Source organism: Apodemus sylvaticus, chromosome 22 (assembly GCF_947179515.1).
Source record: "Apodemus sylvaticus chromosome 22, mApoSyl1.1, whole genome shotgun sequence".
NCBI lineage: Eukaryota > Metazoa > Chordata > Mammalia > Rodentia > Muridae > Apodemus > Apodemus sylvaticus.
Window position 1 is genome coordinate 9,224,638 of NC_067493.1, and position 12,907 is coordinate 9,237,544.

A 12,907-nucleotide genomic window follows, 5' to 3' on the forward strand; every position below is an offset into this window, starting at 1 on the left:
AGGATTATAAGTATAAAAGAGAGTGAAGATTTCCTACTTAAATGACAAGTAAATGTGTTTGACAATATTAACAAAGAAGACTTCCCTAACCTAAAGAAAAATATGTCCATGAACATACAAGGATAACAGGTATAGAAGAAAGTGAAGACCCAATATGAAGGGCCCATAAATATCTTCAAAAAAAGTATAAAGGAAGACTTTCCTAACCTAAAGGAAGAGATTCTCATGAACAAATGAGAAGCCCACAGAACTCCAAACAAACTGAACCAAATGAGAAATGCCTCCTGGCACATAATAATTACAACACCAAATGCACTAAACAAAGAATATTAAAAGCAATAAAGGAAAATGTTAAATAACTTATAAATGCAGGCCTATCACAATAACATCAGACTTCCCACCAGAGACCATGAGAGCTAGAAGATCCTGGGCAAACTTCATACAGACACTAAGAGAAAACAGATGCCAAACCAGGCTACTATACCCAGCAAAAGTGTCAATCACCATAGATGGAGAAACCAACATATTCCCTGCAATAAAAAAAAAAAAAACAAATTTACACAATGTCTTTCCACAAATCCAGTCCTACAAAGGATAATAGATAAAAAATGCAAGCACAAGGAGGGAAAGAATACCCTAGAAAAAGCAAGAATGTAATCTTCTTTCAAAAAATGCCAAAGGAGATAGCCACACAAAGACAATTTCACCTGTAACAACAAAAATAACAGATACTATCCATCACTTTTCCTTAATATATCTTAACATCAATGGACTCAATTCCCCTATAAAAAGATATAGACTAACAGGTAGGAGAAACAAATAGGGCTCAGCATTTTGCTGTATATGAGAAATGTACCTTAGTGACAAACACACACACAACTTTGGAGTAAAGGGCTGGGAAAAATTCCATGCAAATGTCCCCAAGTAACAAGCTGGAATAGCCATGATAATATAAAAAAATCAATTTTAAACAAAAAATTATCAACAAGTATAAGAAAGGACCCTTAAAACTCTTCAAAGCAAACAAATCTACCAGTAAAATCTCTTAATTCTGAACAGCTACGCTCCAAATGCAGGGGAATAAAACTGAGACTGTTGTATTGACACACAGTGGGCAATGCCTGAAAGAAATGAAACAAACAAATTTTTCATAATAAAATATCTTTATTCCTATAGCATGGCCTCTGGAGAATTTTTTGATGAATTGATAGAAAACAGGATGACTGCAGAGGAAAAAAAAAACATTTGTGTGGAGCCTAAAGATGCCAAATACTTATGAGCAGAGAAAAGATGACAGACATGTGACCTGTGAGCTGAGGAAGGAATCTCACAGAGACTTTAAGTTTTCACTCCTCAGGAAAAATACGCTTCCGGGAAGTAATGCTCAATGTGCCACATGTTATGGATAGTGACAACTACATAGCATTCAAGTGTTCACATTCATAAATGTAATGTTTTGTCTTTGTGTTGATAGATTATATTAATTACCTTTAATTTTCATTATACAATGTATATCTGTAATATAGTCACTGTGCATCCCAGAAAATATTAATTTTGTCACTTCAAAAAACAAATGAAATATATAATTTATTGCAAAAATATATAAGAACAAATAATAAAAGCACATAGCAAATCAAGGCCAAGAATAAACAGAATCTGGGAGTGGCATTTTATTGAATACACTGACTGCATATCTACCCTCAGAACAGTTACTGTGGGTATGCTCCAGTGGTCAGGTGTAGGCAATGAATCTCATATCCCCTTTTCCCTTTTCCATAAAAGGAGCAATAAAATATCTAATTCTAGAACTGAAACACGGGTGGGATGGAGTACTGTAAACTGAGACAGGGGGAAATATAGAAAGGATTTCATCTTCAGGCATAGAAGTCTATGGAGTGAATGTTCACACATGAGCTCCAGGATAAACTCCCAGACAGAAATGAATATTGAATCCGAGTGAGATGCACATTATTCTAACCATGCACAGGATACTGCTCTTGGCACCCTATGCCTTAAAGTTGGGTCTCATGAATTGCTGTAATAATCACACACACCAAAAATTGCCTTCATGATGCTGACAAGGTTATACATTCATCAATTCCAGCACCAAATTGGGAAGAACCACATATTCTCTGAGAATCTTTCCAGTTCTCCCTTCCATCTTCCCTTGGAGGGAACCTTCTTATGCAGCCCTTGTTCTCATTCAGTCATGTTGGTCTAGCCTGCCCACATTACCTATGTCAGAGTACTCAGAGATGTTTCTTGGACTCAAAGATCAGTTTCTCTATTTTGATTGTGCCCCTTTAGCTTCTTCTTTCTACTATAGACTCTCACATTCATTCATGCCTACCAACATGCTTGCCGAGATGCTCCTCCTAAGGACGAAGCACAAGGTCTGTTTTCCGGAATGTCATTGTCCCTTTCTCTCTCTTCTAAGTTGTTTGCTGAGCTCCATTGGTTTGGTGAACTCACTCTTCTGTTCCACATTCTTTGACTCTGATCACTACCCATTTAAGGAATTAATGAGCAGTTTGCTGTCGTAATGTCAGAGAAAGTAGAGCAAATTATAAACATTCTCTACTTTATGGAAACATCTGCTGTTAGAGGCAAATGGAAATAATAAAATGATATTGCACAAATTACTCCAAGATTTGATCCAGCACACATCTCATGAAGAAAATAGTGAGATAAGGAACATCTGATGTAAAAGAAGTATGTATCTTAGTTGTCATGTTGTTATGAATGTGAGTGGAATCATGGACAGGAATGGGAAATTTGCTTGCTGTTTCAGAATGAAACACCTCATGAGGTAGAGATGATATCCTAGAGTATCATGAACACGGGATACCCATAGCTTTGAGCATAGCATGAAAACTGCAGATTTTTCAAGAATTATAAAGCGAGTTTGCTTCCCTGATTGGACTTACTCAGTCAAATCGGGTTTCAATGAGAAACTTCATGGTGTACTTGACTTTAGGCAGTGAACATCCAGTTTAGCTTGGAATATGTGTATTCTAGTTGTGATCCAAATCCAATAAATCACAAAGAACAGGGGGATGAGTGGGATATTAGCTTTTGGTGAGGATGGATGGATTTGAGAGTAGATATAATCAGTTACAGTATATAAATTCAAAAATTATATTATCTGAATTGGAATCCCTTGCTTTATAGGTATATTTCCCTTTTTGGAAATAAGTATTATGAGGTCTCACTGAGATGTTTAGCAATTTATAGTGCATGGAATTCATCCAGAAATCTGGAGTGAAAGTATCAAAATTTGTACTGCAGTCATTATATTTGAGTGTAAGTATACATTTCACTCTTAATCTAAATTTTTCAAATATAATATGGGATTATTTGTACTACATTTTCCTAACACTCTTCTTTGAGTAATGTTTATTTAGCAGTTGAGAAAGCTTCCAGTGTTTCACTCTTCTCCTGGAGGCCTGCTAGGGCACTGTCTTATATACAATTAACAAGAGTCTCACAAGATCCAGAAGCAAGCTAAAATCTTCTATGGAAATGCATATTTCATATGGCACAGTAATCACCCAGAAAGTACAAATTTTTTTACATTTTAACACAATGCTTTAAACCACATGTAACTGATTTTACAATTTTCCAGAAGCCATTTCAATGGTTATTACATGATGCTCTGAAAATTAGCTACAAAGTACAGAAATTTCTATGTGTTAGGACCACCTGCATAGCTACATAATGTACTACTTCTCAACTATTAAAAACAAGGACTACATGACTTTCTCAGGAAAATGGGTGGCACTAGAAAATATCATCCTGAGTAATAAAACATGACCCCCAAACATGCATGGTATGCACTCATTTATAAGTGGATATTAACCGTTACATAAGGGATGAATATGCTATACTCCATAGACCCAAGGAGGCTATACAACAAAGAAGGCACAAATAAGGATGCTTCAGCCTCAGGTGGAAGGGAAAATATAAAGGTACCAGAAGGCTGATGAAGGGGGGGAACTGAGTGGGAGAAAATGTAAGTAGGGGAGTAGGGGGCTCAGATTGAGATGTGATTTGGTCAGGGGTGATGCATACATGGCTATGAGTATGAACTAATATATGCAAATGGCAGAGGTTGGGATGTACGGAGCATGAACATGAATAGACAGAGAAATGGGATAGGGAATCACTCAAGAATCAATTTGTCTACCTTTATTTGTTACTTACAGCATTGTGGGTATAGACCCTGAGGAGCCTGCATCCAGTGGATAGGCAGGAACGTTGATGGACCAACAGGGAAACAAACCCACCGACAAAACTTTCTATTCAAAGCTTATCCTTTCTAGAAGAAATGCTGGCAATGGAGATCATGGAGATACTGGGGGAACAGTCAACTAATACTGGGCCAATTTGAGACCCATCTCATGGGCAAGCACCAATCCCTAATAGTATTAATGTACACAATTATATTTGCATTCAGGAGCATGGAATGACACTTTTCTAAAAGGCTCCATTCATCAGCTGACACCCAAAGACAAAGGCTGGATGAAGATTGAGGATGTTCCTGGAAGAATATGAGGAAGGCTTATAGCCCTGAATGGGATAGGAATTCCACAGGAGAAACTAAAAGCATCAACTAAACTGAACACTGGGTGCTTTCATAGACTAAACCACAACCATCCAAAGAACATGCATGGGCTGGATCTAGTCCTCTCTGCACAAATGAAGGAAAAGAGCAACTTGGTCTTCAGGAGGGCAATTTCAAACTCTTTTGCCTGTCTGGAATATGTTCTTCTAGCTGGGCCGCCTTGTGTAGCTTCTGTTGGAGAGGATATGCCTACCTTTATGAATATTTAATGTACATTGTGAGGTTATACCCATTGGAAGCATTTACTCAGAGGAAAATTTGCATGTATTGGGAGGGGATATGGGAGGTAACTGAGAGGGTGACAGTGAGTGGGATATAAAGTGAATAACTAAAGAATAAAATAATAATCTAAAGAATAAATTAAACTAGCAAACCTTATAAAATGCAGTATTGAAAACTCATTGCAGCATTCAAAGACAGGGTAATAATATCCCACCACTTCATTTTTCCCCATTGTTTCCTTGAAGGCAAACACAAATTGTTTAAAAAGCGTCCTCAGGTAATTCTGTCAATGAACAATGAAGACATTGGAGGTTGAAGATAGAGCTTCCTTTTCATTATATTGGGTTCTCTTTGAAATCTGGCTTATTTTCATTGCTTTTATTGTTAGAATATTTTAAAATTAGAAGTGTTGGGGATAACTTTTATGACTGAATTTATTCAGAGGAAAATGGGAGGGATAGGAAGTGGTTTGGAAGGTGGGGCCCACTGAGTTTTATCTTGATGACATAATGAAACAATCTGAGAAAGACACTGTGGAGGAAGCCTGTAAGCAGTGCTCCTCTATGGCTTCTGCTTTGGGTTTTGCTTACAGGGCCTGACTCTAGTACTCTTCACAATGGCCTGCAAGCTCTGACATGGAATAAACACTTTCCTCCCCATGTTCCTTTACATTATGGTGATGTTCCACAACAATAGAAACTGAACTAATGCACAGGTGATGTCTGTTCTCTTTATGAAATGTGTGTCCTTCACAAATTTTACTGTTTCTGCAAAACCACAGTGACTCATGGAGGGTAACACTTACATCAGTGGATGATGATGGCTGCACTTCTATCAATAGGTTAAAATTTGTTTCTTTGCTTACGATTTCTTTACCCTTATGCTAGGTTAGAGATCTTAGAAAAGAGGCCTAATAAACTTTTTACACTAAGAAATGATGGGTTAAAGGGTTTTACCTGAGGCCTGGATGGTCAGTGGATTACTTTATTTTGATTGTATCTGTGGCTGGTTCCTAAATAACCATATTGACTCAATAATACCTTTTATAACATCCTGGGATGTTTGATTGGCATATTTTTGGGAGTCCATGTGAGGTTGTGCTTTCCTTCCTGGATTGGAAGGGAGCTGCACAAGCCCATCCTAAGTTACACTGCTTGGTTATGCACTCTGTTGAGGTTTCATCATGACAGACACATAATGATAGGCTGGGGTTATCATAGTCTCCACGAATACAGGGGAGGTGTCTGAAATGAACTTTAGCTGCTCACATTATCATCCAGGTATGTGTTTTGAGAGAAGTGCAACTGGGGGAATAGACACTCTTACTGGTGCAGACCCTAGAAAGTCTTTCCTAAGGGAACACTTTTGCATCCTCTCACATGTAGTCACCATCACCTGTTTTTAAATTCGATCAGAAAAGCCAGCCAAGCTCTTATATTAGCATGTATATATATATATATATATATATATATATATATATATATCACTGCATAAGTAGCTGCCATGTGTTGGATGTAGAATGTGGTCTTGTGGCAGATTTCAAGAGGCAACTCTCTGCCCCAAGGGTCTAAATTTCCCTTTTAATGTAGCCAATATTCCTGAGCCTCACAGCATCCAGGAGAGGGGGAGGTGTACACAGAACCTGGTGAGGTTCAGATGATGGGCTTTGGGAGAGGTTCTGCAAGTAAACCAAAGGAGGAGTCCCTGTACAATATTCCCTAGGACCTCAGGTCATAGCATAGCACACACACACACACACACACACACACACATACACACAAACACACAAACACACATACACACATACACACATACACACATACACACAAACACACAAACACACAAACACAAAGACACACACATGCACATACATATACACAAAACACACAAACACAAATACACACAAACACACACATGCACATAAGCTTGAAAACACACACACACACACATACATACACACACACACACACAGGGAGCACAGTAGGAGCACATAATTTCTTTTCTTCATCCACATTCTGAATAATCTAACCACTATAAAACACTGAACAATGAAATCCTGGCATGACTGGAGACAGTGACCTGCTAATACTGCAGTCTTCTTTTTCACAATTACATCTGAAAAAAATTCTGAGAAACTTTTCCTACTGAGATCCATTGGTTAACCCGTGGGGAGTCATTATGGAATGAATCTTGGCTATGGAGTAGGAGTTCCTTACAGTTTTCAGTGCCAGTTTCTCTGTTCATATATCACACAGACACAGCAGCACTCTGAGCATGGAGATCATGGTGAATCTTGGTACTTTCCTTAACAATCTGTCTGTCCTCTCACCAGACTTTCTGTTGTCATTTTGAGGTTTGGATATTCTACTCACTGGTTTGCTGAATTCCAGTATCATGGGATGGTGAACTTGAGTTCTTCTTTAGAACTGAAGCTTGGTTAAGTATAATGTTCTCTGATGTGTCTTTTTTTTCTGTTCCTACTCTGTGATTTTTCAAGCCAGAGAAATGACATTCACAGGTCACAGCCTTTTATTTTACAAGGAGAAATAATACTAGACCACGATCAATCAAAGGTGATGTTGGCCCAAACCAGAATAGTGTTCTAAACCAAGACACATTTATCATAATTTTCCCATTTTTTAAATTTATGTGTTCACTTTTTCATCCTGACAACAGTCCCCTCTTCTCCTACCACTTACATGGTCTCTAAACTGAACTGCCCCCCCTTAACCTTTGAAAAGAAGGAGGAACTCTCCAATGTACCCACTCACCCTGGGACTTCAATCAACTACATGACTATGCACACCCTCTTCCACTGAGTTTAGACAAGTCAGTCTGGCTAGAATAGGACTCACAATAAGACAACAGAGTCAATGTTATCACCTGTACAAGTGGCTGAGCAGCCCACATGAGCACCAAGCTGCACATTTAATTCTAATGTCAGGGGGAGGGTTAGGACCAGCCCTTGTATACACTCTGGTTGAAGAGTCAGTATCTGACAGCCCACAGAGTTGACTCTTGTTCTTCTACTGGAGTCCCTGTTCCTCGGAGTTCCTCAATCCTTCTACAACTGCCCACACAACATTCCTCAGGCTTTGTCTAATATTTTTCGTGTGTTTCTGCATCTCCTTTGGTCATCTGATATGTTGATCTGTTCTGAGGGCAGTTATGCTCGGCTCTTGTCTGTGAATTCAAGTTGTCAAATGCAAACAGAGCCTGAGTTTCCAAACTTGTTGAAGGAGAAAGGCAGCCTTGCAATGCATCCCTATTGATAATCTAAGCCGAATTCAGCACATAAATCCAAATTGTCAGGGTTGCTACTGTGTTCATTCATGTCCACATCACAAAGGGTACCTATGTAATCAGACTTGTAGTGACATATATAGTATGGAGAAGAAGGATTTGGGATGGTTGATCTAGAGGGAAGCAGTGAGCAGTATGTAATTTGAATAAGTACAACAAATAAATAAATGAATATATAAATATATTAATTATAAGAAGAAGTAGCACGAACACATCCACACATATTCTGGTACTTACACTTCCTGTGTAGTATGTAATAACCGATGAGGAAATATGCAAAGCTCTTTATGTCCCTATGTGTATGATGGAGAGATGTGACTGATGTACTTGAGTCCTCCTTTTATCAAATGTATTTCATTTGCTCCTAGGAAACCTTAGTTGGCATATTCTGAAATGGAGTGAATAAATCCAATTTCTTAAAATATATACAATTCAGCGTTTCTGCCTCATGTGGGGAATTGGAGTTAGGTATATGGGCATCTACTAGAGTAGCATTTTAATTAGATTTTTAAAATATTAATAAGAGCCTATACTCAACAAATTTTGAAAATTAAGACCAGATGGATACTTCTCTAGACAGATACCACTTATGAAACTTAAATCAAAATCAAGTAAGCTAAATAAAAATGTTATAACCCCTAAGAAACAGAAGTACTCATTAAAACAAAACACACCAAATAAAAAAAAGCAAAACAAACTCAACCAAAAGGAAAAAGACAAAACAAAAGAAAACCAAATAATTAAAAAATAAACACCAACAGAAAAACAAAAACAAAGACAAAACAAAGAGCTGGGGTTGTTTATCAGCAACTTCAGCAAAGTGGCTGGCTACAACATCAACGCAAGCAAATCAGTAGTCTATATATATTCAAAGGATAAGCAGACTGAGAAAGAAATTAGGGAAATGACCCCCTTCACAATAGCAACAAACAGCATAAAGTATCTTGGGGTGACTCTAACCAAACAAGTGAAAGACCTATATGACAAGAACTTCAGATCTCTGAAGAAGGAAATCGAAGATCTCAGAAAATGGAAAAACCTTCCATGCTCGTGGATTGGCAGGATTAATATAGTTAAAATGGCCATCTTGCCTTAGGCAATCTACAGATTCAATGCTATTCACATAAAAATCCCAACCCAGTTCTTCATAGAGCTAGAAAGAGCAATTCTCATATTCATCTGGAATAACAAAAAACCCAAGATAGCTAAAACTATTCTCAACAGTAAGAGAACTTCAGGAGGATTCAATATCCCAGACATTAAACTCTACTACAGAGCAATAGTGATAAAAACTGCATGGTATTGGTACAATATCAGGCAAGCAGATCAATGGAATAGGATTGAAGACCCAGAAATGAACCAACACACCTATGGTAAATTGGTCTTCGACAAAGGAGCTGAAAGCATCCAGTGGAAAAAAAGATAGTCTTTTCAACAAATGGTGCTGGTTCAATTGGAAGTCAGCATGCAGAAGAATGCGCATTGATCCATTCTTATCTCCTTGTACCAAGCTCAACTCCAAATGGATCAAGGACCTCCACATAAAACCTGACACACCGAAACTAATCGAAAAGAAACTGGGGAAGACCCTGGAGGACATGGGCACAGGGGAAAAGTTCCTGAATAGAACACTAATAGCTTATGCTCTAAGATCAAGAATTGACAAAGGGGACCTCATAAAACTACAAAGTTTCTGTAAGGCAAAGGACACCGTCAAAAGGGCAAAACATCAACCAACAGACTGGGAAAGGATCTTCACCAACCCTAAATCCGACAGAGGGCTAATATATAATATATACAAAGAACTCAAGAAAGTAGAACCCAGAGAACCAAATAACCCCATTAAAAAGTGGGGTATGGAGCTAAACAAAGAATTTTCACATGAAGAACTTCGGAGAGCTGAGAAACACCTTAAGAAATGTTCAACACCATTAATCATTAGGGAAATGCAAATCAAAAGAACCCTGAGATTTCACCTCACACCAGTCAGAATGGCTAAGGTCAAAAAATCAGGAGACAGCAGGTGTTGGCGAGGATGTGGAGAAAGAGGAACATTCCTCCACTGCTGGTGGGATTGCAAGATGGTGCAACCACTTTGGAAATCAGTCTGGCAGTTCCACAGAAAACTGGGCATGTCACTTCCTGAGGACCCTGTTATACCACTCCTGGGCATATATTCAGAGGATTCTTCAGCATGCAATAAGGACACATGCTCAACTATGTTCATAGCAGCCCTATTTGTAGTAGCCAGAAGCTGGAAAGAACCTAGGTGTACTTCAACGGAGGAATGAATACAAAAAATGTGGTATATTTACACAAAGGAGTACTATTCAGCCATTAGAAACAATGAATTCATGAAATTCTTAGACAAATGGATGGAGCTGGAGAACATCATACTAAGTGAGGTAACCCAGTCTCAAAAGATCAATCATGGTATGCACTCACTGATAAGTGGATATTAGCCTTGAAACTTTGAATACCCAGGACATAAGCCACAAATTAAATGATGTCCAAAAAGAATGGAGGAGTGGCCCCTGGTTCTGGAAAGACTCAGTGCAAGAGTATAGGGGAATTCCAGAACAGGGAAGTGGGAAGGGGTGGATGGAAGAATAGGGGGACGGAAGAGGGCTTATGGTATATGCGGGGAGTGGGGACCCAGAAAAGCGGAAATCATTTGCAATGTAAAAAAAAAATATATATATGCCTTAAAAATTAAAAAAAAATGTGTAGAAGATTGTTGACCAAACCTCTACCATGTAGGGTAAAGAGAAGTTGCGATCATGAAGTAATGAAGTAAGTATAATCTTTTTTTTTTTTAAAGAAGTAAAACAACATTTTATATTGGTACAAAAAGGCCTAATTAAAGTGTATCCTCTCATAGTAAGGAATGCATGTTGCATATACTCATATGTTACTAGACACAACCAAAACATCATTAAATGAGGACAAATGTTTTTTATTCATTTTTGTGCCCCTTGTGCAATCCACAGTACCTTGGCACAGCAAGGTTCGATGTATTCCTCCCATGTTTTCCTTCACAAGAGTTTCCATATAGAAAACGTGAGATCCTCCTGGTCCTGGTCTCCACCTAACAGAGCAAGTATTCAGTGAATAAGTCATACTAAATTTTAAAGGGTTCATGATATGAAAACACTGTAAATAAAGTTGAGAGGGAAGATCTGAGAAATACTGTTGCAACATTTATAATGATAACATTTAATATATTGTTTGTATATATGAAATTCACAATAAATACATGATATTAAAAGATAAAAAAAAACATGGCAATAGCCTGACATGGTGTCACAAGTCATGAATCCCAGCACCTAGGAGGCAGAGGCAGGCCAATCTCTGTGAGTTTGACATCAACCTGCAAGCCAGGAACACACAATGAGACTCTGTCTCAATTAGTTAAATTCATTTAAAAAAATTGAAACAACATTCTCCAAAAACCCCAAACATGAACCATGAAAAAGATGTGTTCTATGAAAGAATGATGCTGGCAAGAATATAGCATCGAGGAGCCTTAAAACGATCAGTCTCTTGTGGGTTTTAGATGATGAAAGTATATCATGTAATCAGAAAAGAAATTAACATGACAGGTAATCATGAGTTTATCCAATCATATAATAGACAAGAATGTTTAAAATTGACTTTGATTTCGTTGGAGCTAATCTCCTAATTTTCCCTCTGGACAAAAATAATAGTACATAATTATTTTATAGTAATGATGAGAAATAACTTTTAGAAGGTTAAGAATTGGGCACAATCACATTTAAATTATTGTGTTGCTTCTATTAGCATTCACATGTATGGAATAGAATGAATAGTTAAGTGTGTGAGATTCCCCCTTGTGTGAGTCCCTTTGTGTGTGTGTGAGTTCTCTCCAGTGTGAGGCCCTGTCTGAATGTCAGATTCTAGTGTGGAAGGAACCCTCTGTGTGTGAGGTCTCCTCTTCTACCCTTCCTTTTTTTTTTTTTTTTTTTTTGAAATTTCTCTGTGGCATTGACTAAAACCGGGATGATTTTTAAAATGTATTCAATGAAATGTGACTACATAGGCAATTATTGTACAATAATATTCATATATTAATTTAAATAAAGTGCTCTCTGCTCTCATTAAAAAAAAACAAAGAGCTGGGCTATATAGATTTAGGTGACAACTCTCCAAGACCTTTAAAGAAGAGCTGATCCTGATACTCTTCAAGCTATTTCACAAAATAGAAATAGAAATAACACTATCGAATTGATTCTAGGATGGTACAGTTATTCTGACACCTAAACCACAGAAAGACACAACAAAGAAAGTGGTTTTAGACCATATTCACTTATGAATATTGATACTAAAATACTCATTGTAGCAGAGGATGGCTTTATCTTGGGTCAGTGGGAGGGGAGGCTCTTAGTCTTATGGAGGCCTGATGGCACAGCATAGGTAAATGCTAGAGTGTTAAGGCAGGAGTGGGTGAGTGGGAGGAGGAATACCCTCAAAGAGGTAAATTGGAGGGAGAATGGGATGGGGGTTGGAGAGGCAAAACTGAAAAGGTGAATAGCATTTGAAATATAAACAAATCAAACAATTAATTAAATTTAAAAATTAAAAAAAATTGCAAACCAAATCCATGAACACATCCAAAACATAATTCCCCACAAACAAGTAGACTTCATCCCATGAATTCAGGGATGGTTCATTATATGATAATCCATCAATGTAATGCACTATATAAACAAATTCAAAGAAAGAATAATATGATCATCT